Genomic DNA, 16,686 nt, shown 5'->3' on the forward strand with positions numbered 1-16,686 from the left:
TAGATTACTTACTTATAATATTAGTATAGACTATAATCTAGTATAGACTATATATTAGTATAGACTATAATCTATACTAATATTATAGGTATAAAGCTGAAGAGTTTGTTTGTTTGAACGCGCTAATCTCAGGAACTACTGGTCCGATTTAAAAAAATCTTTCAGTGTTAGATAGCCCATTTATTGAGGAAGGCTATGTTACATCACGGTAAGATCCATACAAGTGGAGCACCAATAAAGAGTCTTTCATAATAGGGGGTTTAAATAGCATAAGTCAAATGTAATTTCACTTTCTACTTAAATTAAGTGGGGGTAAAATTTAGCGTTATGCCAAAGTAACTATTCCACGCGGACGGAGTCTCGGACAAAAGCTAGTTATTATTATAAACTTATTGTACTGTCATCGGTCCTTGAGGCATGTACCTATTCAATCGGAGGTTTTCAATCTGTGAAAATGAGGATCAAAGATACCGTTTTATACAAACCTACGTACCTACATATAAAAGAAATATGATCTTAATCTCTTACATCGAATTGACGGAAACTCTCAAATGACAGAAACGATATTAAGAACGAACGCTAATTAAGAAAGTATCTGCAATCCACAATACGAGCGCGTGGCGATCTCGCACGGAGCAACGAAACCTATCGATTTTTGCACCACCACCCCCGCGAAATTATAGAAATCTAACAAAAGCATCCGAAAGGCGAAACTCGCAAGAAAACTAATAACTGGACTTACACCACCCTGTACACACATGCACACGCGCGCAGCGACACGCCGAACGCAGGGCTGCCACTATCAGGAATCGCTAATTATAATTAATCATTTTTATTATCCATAATATATTAATACGTGAAGCAAAAATGTTGTACCCCTTTTTAAGAAATTTGCGCGGACTGAGGAGTATGTAATTTCTCACACGCATAGAGAATGTACAGGAGTATAGAATGCTAATATTATTATTTTTAATTATGCATAAAGATACATTAAATCAATAACAAAAACAATGCACACACACTACCATGTATTTGACACACACACACGCATATATACTCTTTTGTTTATTGTTAAAGACTGTGGTCAATTTAAGAATAGATTAATAAAGTTTACGGTCTAATTGAGAATAGATTAATTTTGTTTGCAAAATCTGTTATTAAACAAGTACAGTTTTTGACAATAGAACCTTATTATTGTTCAAAGTTATAATTTCAATTCATTATGGTCGAATTACAACTACTGAGCGACCACTGGTTATCTTTTATTTTGCTGGTGTACGATCTCACGCGCTAAGCGGTGGACATCACGACGAAGATGTCACCGTCCACATTGAAACACGAGGTCGATATCTCGAGGTCTATATGCTTCGCGAGAGAAATAAGCGATGTTACGATCCCGTGTGGACTCCCAATACGCTTTACTACCAGTTTTCAGTGACGCCATTCAAATTCATCATTACTTAGATCGAAAATACAGGGTTCAGCAATCTCCTAAACCTTGATTGAACTCAAAGGACCATGAATCATTACTGCTTCAGTTATTAATTGGAGAGTACAATCACCACCGCCAACGAACATTGGCAACGCCACAATTAAATCTCGTTATAACAACCGAACAACAGCTATTTTAGTCCCAATACCACCTATCCTAATAAATTTAAAAGTAAACATGTCATGATAATAATACAAACTCCTACAATTTCATTAATTTAGTTAATTTGATCGATTGATGTCTGATAGATAAAATTTACTCAATCACACCAGACTTTAACTAAATACTCATTTCAAATCTTGTAAGCTTATAGTTTATAATTTGATTAATACGTCGCCATTTTCACAATGTATTAAGGCAAATCATATAAAACACAAACTGCTCTTCTCTATACTGATCAAGACAGTTAACACGTGTAATTCTTCAAGTGCAAAATACTTTTATATTGTACACTATTCCCCTCTTATACATCGTATTTCTCTTTGCTAATGGTTTGCTGGAAGAAAACTCATGAATGATTTAAGCTCGCCTTTGTACATAGTATTTAGACATTCTCTAAATCTGTTTTTATTGTATTTTCTTTTGTGTACAATAAGTATAAATAAAATAAAAAATAAAAAGCATTAGTTAATTCGGCTCTATTTCGAATACCAATTTATATAAATATGCTCTATTATGATTTAGCTTTAAAAACCGATAATTTAAACATCGAATTCTCGTTACTCCATAATGGACTTTAAAATTACGAAAACTAATTAAAAACCGCCCCTATTATTATTAATGGATAGCAACACTACGGCTCACACACACACGCGCCGAAAACTCTAATTATATACGTCTACGGAGAAAATAAAGATTGGGGAAAAATTTTAGAAGAAACAAGTATGCCGGACGGTGGGGCTGGGGGTAACTGACCGTCCCCCTGTCATTAGGCCCTCCGACCCCACGAGGGGGGCTAGTTCCCCCCCTGGATGTTTAATAATATGAAGAATTGGAGATAATTTGCGAGAAACTAAATAAGAAAGCCGGACGAAAATTGAAAGGTCGTGGGAGTGAGACGCGTGATGTATATCCGTCTCTTTTTGCGGAAGTTATATCCTCGTGTTATCTGTATAAAGAATTGCAAATTAATTATCATAAATACATAATATATACATGTATTCTAAGTCTGTATTCACATTTTAATTTTTCTATGTACATCATTACAACTTACTGGTGGTAGGAGCTCTTGTGAGTCCGCACGGGTAGGTACCACCACCCCGCCTATTTCTGCCGTGAAGAGCATTTACGTTGTAGATGTCTATGGGCTCCAGTAACTACTTAACACCAAGTGGGCTGTGAGCTCGTCCACACATCAAAGCAATAAAAAATTAAAAAAACCTTATGTGAAGTAATTTTTAATTAACAACGGCCGTCTGGTGTAGTGGTAAGTGACATGGTCACTACACAAGTGGGTCGCGGGTTCGAATCCCGCCAAGGGAGGATATTTGTATGATAAATATAAATGTCCTTTCCAGGGTTATGGATGTATATTAAATATATGTATGTGTATAATAAAAATCTTACATTTATTTCCGTTATCTGGTACCTGTAACACAAGTTCTTTACGAACTTATCACGGGACCAGTTAACGTGGCGTGATTGTTAGTAAAATATTTATTTAATGTTAGATAAACGAGAAATAATTAAATTAACAATAACCTGATTGTTCGTTTTTAATTGCCGCTAATTAGATTAAAGTCGAATGTGGATGAAGAGGTGGTGTAGCTGTTACAAAATCGAAATTTCCACCTCAACAATACAATTATGTTTTGGAGCTCGTGAATCAGAATGGAATAAGGTATTCGTGTTGTCCTTTGCCCCTAAGGTTCGTTCGTCTATAATACGCAACGATAAAAAAACAGAAATTCACCTCATGGTAAGTAAGTGCCAATGTACGATTGTTTTCTTTTGATAATTTGTTTATCACTAAAGGTAACTGTATTTTGGATGTTACTGGATTCCTTTTTATTAATACACATTCAGCAGAGCAAACATAGCTTTATTCTTGAAATAACAGAGTGCGTGTACAGATTACACCGGAAACGGAAAATGATGCAAACAAAAACGTAGATTACTATTAGACGTTGCTTAGTAGATATTTAACATTGTCAATAACGTTGTCCATTAAGTAATCGATAATAACGATTCAATTCTAATGACTGGACGAAAAATGAAAAAAATTAAGAATGAAAACAGTATATATTTTGATTGCGAAATAATTGATCTTAGAATCAAAGCGATAGAAGTTGAAAAGTACTTGAGTATTATAAAAATTCATTTATCAGAGAGAAATGCCAAATCAAAAGTCATAGTAATAAATAACCTTCATAGAAAAATGTGTATGTAAATGTTTAATTGTAATTCTTTTAGTTTATTATTTATACTGGTGGTAGGACCTCTTGTGAGTCCGCGCGGGTAGGTACCACCGCCCTTCCTATTTCTGCCGTAAAGTAGTAATGCATTTCGGTTTGAAGGGCGGGGCAGCCGTTGTAACTATACTTGAGACCTTAGAACTTAAATCTCAAGGTGGGTGGCGCGTTTACGTTGTAGATGTCTATGGGCTCTAGTAACCACTTAACACCAGGTGGGCTGTGAGCTCGTCCACCCATCTAAGCAATTAAAAAAAAAAAAATTGTTTTACTTTATTACTTAAGGTATGCGCTTGATTTTATAGAAACGTAAAGAGTACTTTGTCCTTTTCTAGACCAAAAAAAGAGACTTTTTAATTTTATAAACTGATAAAATACATGTTTATATGTAGTTCCAAGTAAAAATTCATTTTCTAATATTTTTTAATTAAACCACTTCAATTCTGTAGGTGCGTTAAATACGGAATGGTCATAAAAGTGTGTTATAATTTTAAATAGACATGCTTTAACAAAAACCGATTTCAAATAGAAAAAAAAAAGATATTCCAAGACAAATTAATATACACTAAAAACATTGTACATCAATGACTAAAAACAATAATCATCGAAATCGGTTGGCGTGATATTGAGTTATTGAGTTATTTGTCGCGCACATACTTAATGCAAATTTAAGACTTATATCGACGCTTGAAAGGCAAACGTGACTAAGCGACAATGCGTGAACTTTACAGTAGACTAATTTAAAGTTGAAATACCTGAAAACAAAATTTATTTTATCGAATCCAGCTGTAGTAGAATCTAGCTAGTAGCTGTAGGATTGAAATGATTTTAATAGACCTAGAAATATATATTTTTTTACGCATCGAATATGGTTATTGCCTATCATTTATGTACAAAGCAGTTATTGTCGCTTAGTCATGTTTGCCTTTCAAGCGTCGATATGGTTTTCTCATGGATACCATTATCAGAACTGGACTAAATTGAAATGGGTCCACACCGGAAGCGTCAGCTTTCTAATAAAAAAAGGAATCATCAAAATCGATTCACCCAGTCAAAAGTTATGAGGTAACAAATAACAAAAAAAAACAGTCGAATTGAGAACCTCCTCCTCCTTTTTTGAAGTCGGTTAAAAATGATGTGTATTGTTGTGAGCCCGCTTTGGGAGCAAACATGCGCTACTGTTCGAAGGTTTGGCTGATACATTAAGCAACGTAGAATACAACCTCACCTCTCAAAGTGGCATACACGTTGTGATATCTATAGGCACCCGAAACTCAACATGAATAGTGAGTTAGCACACCAAAAGTGATTTAAAAAAAAAACTAGTAACGCCATCTATTATCCGTAGAATAATACTAATTTGTCGTAGCTTTATTGTAGAGATTATTGATGATGAGAGAGATAATTGTAGAGATTGTGTAAATTTAAATGGCTTATGAATTGAATGTAGGGGATACTTTATGCAGGTCGATATATAATGTAAGCGTTTGGAATTAAAGGACAGCTAGGTTTAAAAGGCAACAAAAAGATCTGCGCGTGTAACCCACAAAGCGACCAGCGCCATCTAGTTGATTTTTATGAAGTTCATTTCAATTGTTCTTAGTACTTGCGCGTATGTACCTAAACATATTATATGACACTGATCTATTGTTGAAACCAGAAACTTAGGTCGCTCTAATTTGATTATTACTTAAACTACAATAAAATTTTAATTAGACTAAACAATCTTAACCAATAAATTGATAAACGAGGTTTCTTTAAACGTAAGTTGATAAATATAAATTATTCATAGCTGATCTTATTATACATAGTAAAGGTCGAGAATTCAACTGCGAAGCATTCTTGTATTCCAGTGTGCTTAGTGCGAGTTTCATAACGTTCTCGATAGCGTAAAAGTTAAGCCAATTTTGTATGCAGTTGGAACAGCGCCCCTAGCGGCAAACGTACGCAAACGATCCCATTCCATACTTACAAATATGAGCTAACTTTTACGCTTGAGAACGTTAAAAAACTCACACTAAGCACACAGAAGTGGAAAATTAATGTGTCGATAACTTGCTTCAATGTAAGCGCAGATATTCACGTTATGACATCCCATACCATACCCTGTCGTACATTGCTTGTTTGTTGACGTCAAAAAAAATGGAAGTTTTAAAACCACTATCTTAATCCTTTAATTCAAAACGGCAGCTCGGCGATAAAACATGGCCGGGGTCGCGTCATACCGGCTGACTAAACTATGCAAGCCTTAGACGAATGAATTCAAAGCAGTTTGATCATCCAATAAATTAGCGGAACCAACACGAAGGGAATGCTACATATTTATGAGGTCTCCGGGCCCCTAAAAATGGGCAATCGATAGTCCGTGTTAATTGGGTCTGCGAGAGCGGAACGCCTCGCGATGTCTACCGCTACCTATTTCAAATTCTTTTGCACGCATTGATTCGTCATGAAACTCCCTTAACAGTTGGGGGATACGAACATAGAAACATTCTTCACATATCATTATATCATATCATTATCTTTGTTTACGTGGAGAAAGTTATTATGAACTCCCGACAGTTGCAATGTCTCGTTGTGTTTGTCTTTGCAATTACAAACATTAACACGCGGATTCCAATTTAAAACAAATATATCTATCTATCGGGTATAATGATAGTAGAATATTTCTTTTCTAAATCCAAGTAACTATTCCTTTTTCCCGACAACGTTTAAACAAAATTTGATGATGATTTGCTTGTTTATTAAAGAAAGCGTTAAAAACACTATCACATTTTTAGTATTTCCATAAATAGAATACCTGGTATTTTTATGTCGAATTTACGTTCTCTTCGTACAGTTGAAGGTTGGACGTTATAAGACGTGGGAGGCCACCAATGGAGTGGACCTACCAAATTAAAACTTTTTATTTATTGCTTAGGTGGGTAGACGAGCTCACAGCCCACCTGGTGTTAAATGGTTACTGGAGCCCATAGACATCTACAACGTAAATGCGCCATCCACCTTGAGGTATAAGTTCTAAGGTCTCAAGTATAGTTACAACGGCTGCCCCACCCTTCAAACCGAAACGCATTACTGCTTCACGGTAGAAATAGGCGGGGCGGTGATCCCTTTCCGTGCGGACTCACAAGTACCACCAGTATAAAACTATATAACAAAAAAAATATATAACTGCAAAACCCATTTTCTTACAATTTTTAATCAAGCCACTTCAATTCCAAAGGTGCGAAATATTAAACATGTATTCATTTAGTACGTACGAAATTGAGTTTAAATTCTAGTGCACTAAGGTCTATAATACTGTTTTCTTCTCATCAATGAAAGTCGACTACATCTCTTTTTTTTTATAAAACAACCACTACCACTGCCTACACTCGAATGATTTAAAACCACAAGTAAACATTATCCTAGACATACCGCGTAATTGAATCTGAAGTGGGAATTTCCAATCATAATTTGCACAAACGGTATGATGATGTAACTATTATTTTTTTGCCTCTGTAGGCAGACTTACATACGGCACACCTGATGGTAAGTGGTTACCGTCGCTCATGGACGTCAGCAATGCCAGGGGCAGAGCCAGGCCACTGCCTAGCGGGAAGCCGCTGCCTACCGACGTGCTTTGTCGCAAACTCTTACCGGATCTGTTATCTTGACGTCAATGGTACCTTTTTTTTAATACGCTTTTATTGGCTTCAGACGTATGTATGTATGTAACGGAATCTTTGAACATGATTTTGATCCCCTTCAAAACACCGGATTAACTCGAAAGGTATACTTATTAAGGACCGATGACAATTCAATATTAAGAAAAATATTGAAGAAATTGAAATTCAACTAAAAAATGAAAAATAAATAAAAAAACTAACATAGATAGAAATAGAAAATAAATTTAAATTAAAAGTAGTGTGAGAAAAAATTATTTTATTGTAAAAAAAGCGTGGTGTGCTTTCTATTTTTAGTAGGATTTTCTATGAAAGCGTATTTTGTTAGTTTTTTTTAACTTTTATTTATTTTCTATAGACGGGCTCATGGTGTAAAGCGGCTTCCGGAGTCCATGGATATCAATCATCACATCGTGCGTGTGGTATAGGTGGTGGTACCTACCCGTTCTAACTCAAAAGACTTTACCACCAGTAATGTGATTATACTGTTTAATGGTATCGCAGCATAGTTAGTTAGTGGTAGCAGCCAATGCAGCGTAATTTCCCGACAATCTTTGTTTTTTTTACATATATTATACCAGAGTTATATGCAAATCTTATACAGGAATATGCACTAAAATAACTTTCAAAAGAAGTAAATTCCAAATTCCATTAGTTAATTTTTCACCCAGCTCTACAAAGGAAGTGAAAGAGGAGTTTATTTTTCTAAAAAAAAAAACCTTTTTTGGATTCACGCAGTTGAAAATTCATCATACAATATATGAAAATTGAACATGTCGAATGAGATGATGTGAATAATGAATGTACCAATTTATCTAATTAATCTCGTAGATTAAAAAAGTAATCAAAACATGTTTTTATTAAACTAACTGTTTATTATGAAACGAAAAGTAGTCAAATTATAGTGTTAACGTTTTTTTTTTTTTCTATCTGAGCTGATAGCCTTAGGGGCTATTTCAGCGTAACCGTGGCTAGTAGGTGAGCTCACGGGGCTCAAACCTGATGACGATGCTAACACTGGCCCTAGCAAGAGCCGTGCTTCGCAGAATCTACCTCCGAATCGGAAACGCGACCCACTGAGAAGATCCGGCGAGAAACTCAGTTGACTGTATCTGAGAGTTAATTTACTCGTCGAGACCTTCGTCGCAAGCGACGGGTTCGACGGGAACGGTGACCGGTGCTTGAAGTATCTAAAAGCACCGTTAGTGGATCTGGAGGATCCGAGATAACGTATTTTGGGCGACGTCGACTGCTTTCCATTCTGTCCGCAGGATCGGGAATGTAGTTACCGGCGGCCACGATGAGAGGGTTCTCGTGTCGTGCCGCTTTATCGAAGTGGCGCATCGACGCCGACTGTAGATACTTACTGATGGACTCTAAATCCAGGTCGTCATGGAGGTCGACGTTCCTGACGAACCACGGGGCTCCGACGGCTATCCTGCAGAAACGGGATTGAATAATTTGGAAGGATTTTAAGTGAGTGCGGGCCGCGTGAGCGAACACTACACTTGCATAGGTCATGACGGGGCGTATGCAAGTTTTGTAGAGTGTCACCTTATTTCTAAGGGACATTTTACTTCGCCTGCATAACCTCGGGTAGAGGGTGTTGACGAATTACGAAATAAGCGAACACATATTTTTCACGACCACAAAATGCTTTATAGAAACATCGCTTTTAATTAACATCGGAAAAGTAATATGAATGGAGCGTTTGATGAAACTTTTTTTTTTTTTCTAGATGGGTGGACGAGCTCACAGCCCATCTAGTTTTAAGTGGTTACTGGAGACCATAGACATCTACGACGTAAATGCGCCACCCACCTTGAGATATAAGTTCTAAGGTCTCAAGTTACAACGGCTGCCCCACCCTTCAAACCGAAACGCATTACTGCTTCACGGCAGAAATAGGCAGGGCGGTGGTACCTACCCGCACGGACTCACAAGAGGTCCTACCACCAGTAAAAAAAATGACGCTATGTTAACACCGTGGTAGGTTTTCGATTTAGATCTTAAACTATAGAAATACAAATCACAATACAAATACATCAGTAACGATATGGGCTTTTATCAACGTGTTTCCATATGTTTTTAAACTTTATAAAGACAGACTATTTAAAAAATACTAATAAATTAAAGTCGGGCACTTTTGACACGAATATCATTCTTTCGACGAAAAAACAGACGAACGTATAATCAGACACAATTATTGTACATACTTCGGCCGTACTTTGACTGAATACCGAAACAACTAGCACTTAATTGTACACGCAATAAAGTTGACAATTAAAACATCTACAGAAAATTAAAAAAAATGGGTCATCAGTTCGTATCGAACTAGTTCATTCATTAAAAAACGCAATTCACATCGATAGAAGTGTTCAGAAATATTCTATCTCTTTCTCTCGCAGGCTATATCCTGTATATTTGAGTTGCTTTTGTCTCTTTCGTGTCGCCTTTTCGTTTCATCAAGTTTCAAGCCGGTTCGGTGCTAAAGTTTAAGCTTTGTACAGAGTTAAAAACATAAGGACATGCATTTTTTTTATCTGATTATATTTTGAATTATTAGTAGTGGCATTTGCAAAAACAGTTCCAAATTAAAAGGACACGGCTTGTCTCCCAGAACACAGTTTTTTGTTCTATTTGTTACACGAATCTATAATGTATTCTGTGCAAAAACACGTCTTGTGGTTTCGAACACACAATGGCGGATCCAGGGGGGAGTCATGGGGGTCATGACCCCCCCCCCCCCCTGAGCTAGTTCCAGGACTTGAACTAGCTTGGACTAATTGAGGAACATAATGATATATTTATTATCTATTGTTATCAAAATTAAATTATAAGTTCTTAACTTGCCCACGACTATGTGACCCCCTCCTGGCGCCAAAGCTGGATCCGCCCTTGCGAACACAATAGCCGAATTCCCGACAAACTCTCCCGGATACGTACGATGATGTGAATTTTTAACCGCTATATCATTGACCCTTTGACGTCACAGTGTGTTATGTGTAGTTTTGATCAGCAAATTTTGCACCGAAACATTTCTATTTATTTATTGAACTGTCACAAAAGAAAACTTGTCAAGAAAACTTGCTTTCCGATCTGAAGGTACTTCGAAATGTCACAATGGCGCTGCATTTATGCCACTAAAGGGTCCAGTTAAGGTAAATCAAAAACCTGCGCAATAAGCCGAAACTATTTAGAAAAAAAGATTAATTCCTCATTTCATTAAAATTAGACCATCGTCGACTATTGTCCGTGAAAATTTCGAAGTATTACTGGTGGTAGGACCTCTTGTGAGTCCGCACGGGTAGGTACCACCACCCCGCCTATTTCTACCGTGAAGCAGTAATGCGTTTCGGTTTGAAGGGTGGGACAGCCATTGTAACTATACTTGAGATCTTAAAACTTATATCTCAAGGTGGGTGGCGCATTTACGTTGTAGATGTCTATGGGCTCCAGTAACCACTTAACACCGGGTGGGCTATGAACTCGGCCACCCATGTAAGCAATAAAAAATTAAAAAATAGTATTCGGAAATAATGTAATGACAACATGCAAAATTAAATCGTAAAATTAGTTTCAATTGCCTGTACGAGTCGCGAAAACCGATGAAAAAGACCTCGTTGCATGGTGACCAGACCTTTGACTCTTCTCACATCATTCTTGGAAGTTTTAGCGGCGAGAAACATTTTGAAAGGCATAATAATCAAGAGAAACGTTCATTAAAGCATTAAGTCGACCGCAAATTAGTGACTTTAAATTAACCTTAAATACTGGATGCAAAAAACAATAATAACATGACGTCTAACTAGTCAAAATAACACTTTAATGTTTTAAGATCAATATTCTTTGGTAAATTTTAAACGGTCGTGGATTAGTGGTGTACAAAATTTTTCTCTCTCTCTACGAAACTGGTCATTTAAATTTTGAAATATGTTTTATTTTTTTTATTTTTACGGTTATGCATTAATGGATCTTTTGTTTATTCCTCTCTATACAATGCTGGACTGGGATACTTCATGCAAAGTAGGATACATGAAGCACAGGTTTTGATTACATCTTTTGAATCAAATGAAATCAAATCAAAAAATTTTTATTCAACATAAATGAAAGTACATACTTATTGAACGTCAAAAGAACTACCGCCAATTCACAAGAACTAGCCTCCGTCCTGAGAAGAATGGGCAAGAAACTCAGCGGGCATGTCTTTTTTTTTTAATATTAGATTTTTTTTTTAATATTAGATTTTTTTTAAACATTCATTTTTACATGAGTATTATAACATAACAATTATTACAATATTGAAATGCCCGGAGCGAGCAACTCATTCCCACTTTGTGCAATCTTCTAGACAGAATCTTCTTTTAGAAGACTTCTTTTACAGATGAGTCGTGCGCTTGTTTGTTTGTCCACATCAAAGAAATACACTTACGTATGTATAAATTTACCATGTAATGTCGTAACAAACATGGTCTTTAAATAAAACTGGCGAGGAAGAAAACTCCGCTTAATACAAATGACTATTTCCGCCATTTTTCCTTTTGGATATATTCCCGATAGTGCACACACAGGCGCGTCTAATCCGTGTAGTTCGGGAGCGTGTGTGTCGAAATGAGGGGTGGGGGCAGATTGGGGGTACTGTTAAACTAATTATTGTGAGCGCGGGGGGGGGGACCAGGATTTTTCTACAACGCACAGATATATCACCATGTACGTACATATATTGCAAGATTAATAATTTCTCTATGTATATACACAAGAGCCATTTATTGAGTTCACATACTGGAATCGCCGTAAGGCATTGCTTCGGAATTGGCTCAATACTCCACTGTATGTATGTATCGCGAATTTAACTTAGTTATTTCGTGATATTGATTAATATAGATTTTTACACTTTACGCGACATTGAGGCCATCGTTTTCTCACATAAATGGTATATAGTTGCCGTCTGGTGTAGTGGTAAGTAACATGGTCACTACATAAGGGGGTCGCGGGTTCGAATTCCGCCAAGGGAAGATATTTTTAACATAAATATAAATGTCTTTTCCAGGGTCATGGATGTATATTAAATATATGTATGTGTATAATAAAAATCTTACATTTATTTCCGTTATCTGGTACCTGTAACACAAGTTCTTTACGAACTTATCACGGGACCAGTTAACGTGGCGTGATTGTTAGTAAATATTTATTTATATTTATTTATTATAGTTCAATTTGCTGTATCCGACACCGACGTTATGTTTTGCGCTATAAATGACCCATCGACTATTATTATTTCATATTAATTGAAAATTTATTTGTATTTGTATTGTGGGGTAAATAAATACAATTATTATTATTATTATTAAATGCGAGACAACATTGCGTATCATTTATGTCTTTTTTTTATAAATGAAACTCTCAAATGACACATACAAATGTAGTATTAGTTTATTTTTACAAATTTTAACGGCCGTTGTTTACCCGACCTTTTAGCCTATCTTATCGGCCGGTCATTTTCTTGACCCTCAAAGGGCTTTTTTGTTCTATTTTCCCGCTTTTTTCAGATACTAATCGATTTATCGACTAGCTATTGTAAGACGTTTAAGTTCGAATAAAAACTAAATTGAACAAAAACATCACTATTCAAATATCTGTCAAAAGTAGAGTTGCAATGTTGCCAGCTTTGCTTTTCTAAACTTTTGACAGTCGTCGTGGCCTAAAAGATAGACGTCCGGTGCATTTGTATATAGCGATGCAACGGTGTTCGAATCCTGCAGGCGGGTACCAATTTTTCTAATGAAATACGTACTTAACAATTGTTCACGATTGACTTCCACGGTGAAGGAATAAATAACATCGTGTAATAAAAATCAAACCCGCAAAATTATAATTTGCGTAATTACTGGCGGTAGGACGTCTTGTGAGTCCGCACGGGTAGGTACCACCACCCTGCCTATTTCTACCGTGAAGCAGTAATGCGTTTCGGTTTGAAGGGTGGGGCAGCCGTTGTAACTATACTTGAGACCTTAGAACTTATATCTCAAGGTGTGTGGCGCATTTACGTTGTAGATGTCTATGGGTTCCAGTAACCACTTAACATCAGGTGGGCTGTGAGCTCGTCCACACATCCAGGCAATAAAAATAAAAAAAATATAGAGATATTCATGTAAACAGCCGCGAAAAAAATATTCAGAAGCAAAATTAATGAAAAGGAACTCTAGAAAGACTAGAAAGACTAGAATTGGGTCTGCTTTTGGTTATAATAATACTTTTATATACTAATATAATAAATTTCATGTACTACGAGGGCTGTACTAAAAGTATCGGGAATGGAATATTTCCACTGTTACTGTCATATTAAAATCTTTTTAATTGAAAACTCCTTGGTTTTAAAAATCGAATACCATTTATTTATTTAAAAAAAGATTCTCGGTCTTGTCACGAGGTTTTGTCAAACTTGTTTAGTCGTTGAGAAAATGGAATTGACTCGAGAAAATTGAAGTTTAACACAAAAACAGTGTGTTGACCGGATGATTTCTGCATTTGGTGATGAAGCCCCATCCAAAACCACAATTTATCGCTGGTTTGCTGAGTTTCAACGTGGACGTGTCAAGAAGCTCAGTGATGATCCCCGTCAAGGTCGTCCAAAAACTGCAGTCACCCAAGAAAACGTTGATGCTGTGCGTAAGCTGATTGAGGGAGATCGACATGTGACATACCGCGAAATTCAGGCAACTTTAGACATTGGCATGAGTCAAATTCAAATAATTTTGCTTGAACAATTAGGTGGAAAAAAGTTGTTTTCCCGATGGATACCGCATTCGCTCTGTGAAGAGCAAAAAGCGGCTCGCGTTACTTGGTGCGTCAGAACTCTCGAAAGATTCCACGCAGGATCCTCAAATGCTGTATACAACATTGTATCAGGTGACGAATACTGGATATACGCGTACGAACCCGAAACAAAAAATCAGTCACGAGTTTGGGTGTTCGAAAATGAGTTAAAGCCAACAAAAATTGTTCGTTCACGGAGTGTTGCAAAAAAAATGGTGGCCACGTTTGTCTCCAAAACCGGCCATGTTACGACTATTCCTCTTAAGGGACAAAGAACGGTTAATGCAGAATGGTATGCTAGCATTTGTTTGCCACAGGTCGTTTCTGACCTCCGTAAAGAGAACTGCAACCGCCACATCATCCTCCATCACGACAATGCGAGTTCTCACACCGCGCACAGAACAAAAGAGTTTTTAGAGCAAGAAAACATAGAATTATTAGACCATCCGCCGTACAGCCCCGACCTAAGCCCTAATGATTTCTATACTTTCCCTAAAATAAAGAATAAATTGCGTGGACAGAGACTTAGAACTTGTATCTCAAAGTGAGTGGCGCATTTATGTTGTTGATGTCTATAGGCTCCAGTAACCACTTAATACCAGGTGGGTTGTGAGCTCGCCGAACTATGTAAGCAATAAAAAAAAAAACATCTTTAAAAGCTAAGAAGGCGTAGACCCTGATAATCGCACCTCATGTTACGTGTCTTTCAAAGTACTGAAAGAATACTAGTGTTAAACAAGGAAATTTTTGTCTGCAATCACTCCTCGCCGCCAGCATACAGTTCTTGTATACATTTTCCTCGAGGAAAACACGCAGTGACTGTTGTATGAGGTAACTTAAATTTAATATATTTATTGCTTCGAAAAGGAGTGCTGAAATATACCTAGCAATTCCCGGCGTCTTTACGTTGGGAGTCGACAGAATGGCGTTATCCAACACTGCAACAGGACCCACGGTTAATTATCAAATTTAATAAGTAGAAACAAATCACGCACGGTCATCCGACCGACAAAAAGCACAGGATTCAAAACAAAGGATATGTTATAGGTACCAGAGACTGGCGTACATACTTATATACGTTTAAATATACACATATATAGATAATAAACACCCAGACAAGGAGCAAACAAACCTGTTCATCACACGAATGCTTACCCGATTTGGGAATCGGACCCGCGATCCTTGGCGCAACAGTCAGGGGTGCTAACTACTGCACCATCGAGTCATTCAAAATAATACACGTCATTTTGGATCCTCCCGATCCACTAACGGTGCTTTTCGGTACCTCAAGCACCGGTTATCGTTGTCGTCGAACCCGTCGCTTGCGACGAAGGGCTCGGTGAGTAAATTAACCCACAAACACAGCCCACTGAGTTTCTCGTCGGATCTTCTGTGGGTCGCGTTTCCGATCCGGTGGTCGTCAGGTTTGAGCCCCGTTAGCTCACCTACTAGTTCAGTTAATCTAGAATATCCCCTCAAGGTTACTAGAATAGGTAGGAAAAAATAATGATACAGGGGTTAATAAAAGAGGTCAATCGTTTATCTCCTGTATACAAATTAGCTCGCCTTATCATCGCAACTAGTCTCGAGTTGAAAGAGAGAGAGAGAGTATACTTCATTGCACTCCATAACACTGATAACATATAAATACAGTCAACAGGCAGGTATAATTGTACAAATGGTGGTCTGACGTCAAAAGCGATATCTTCTACCCAACCGCATTTGCAAAGATAAATTTTGAAAAAAAAAAAAAAACTTTTGTGTTGCATTTTACTAACAATATTCGGAGTGATCTACCAAATTGACGAAACCTTTTTAGCACATCATCAAATAATGAAAAAAAATTTAATACAAATATACAATAAATACACATAATAATAAAAATACAACAAAACGATATTTTTTTTAAAACTGAAACACATACAAACAAACAAACAGCACTAATCAAAAAATGTAATGTTTCTTCATCATTCTTTTGATTTGTGTGCTTGAAAAAACTGCACTTCAAAAATTTTGGACGCAATCTTTTAAGCTTTATTTTCTATATTCTTGTTTTTACAGCTAATAACTTTGTGCTTCTAAAGCTTTATGTATAGTATGATAATGATAATGAATATGTTAAAAACGACTTACATACCAACCGCTTATGATGCACCAAACATTAAACCCACTGAGTTTCTCGCCGTATCTTCTCAATGGGTCGCGATTACGATCTGGTGATAGATTCTGCGAAGCGCCACTCTTGCTAGGGCTAGTGCTGGCAAATTCTCTTAGGTTGAGCCCGTGAGCTCATCTACCCGTC

At 36.8% G+C, this 16,686-nt stretch overlaps 1 protein-coding gene across 1 annotated transcript in view; it reads right to left on the reverse strand.

Annotated features, from left to right (window-relative positions):
* The window catches only part of LOC101741209 (uncharacterized), a 74,039-nt gene that overhangs the window by 33,796 nt on the left and 23,557 nt on the right, over positions 1–16,686 (reverse strand). The window lies entirely within an intron of this gene.

This window comes from Bombyx mori, chromosome 27 (assembly GCF_030269925.1).
Source record: "Bombyx mori chromosome 27, ASM3026992v2".
Taxonomy (NCBI): Eukaryota; Metazoa; Arthropoda; class Insecta; order Lepidoptera; family Bombycidae; genus Bombyx; species Bombyx mori.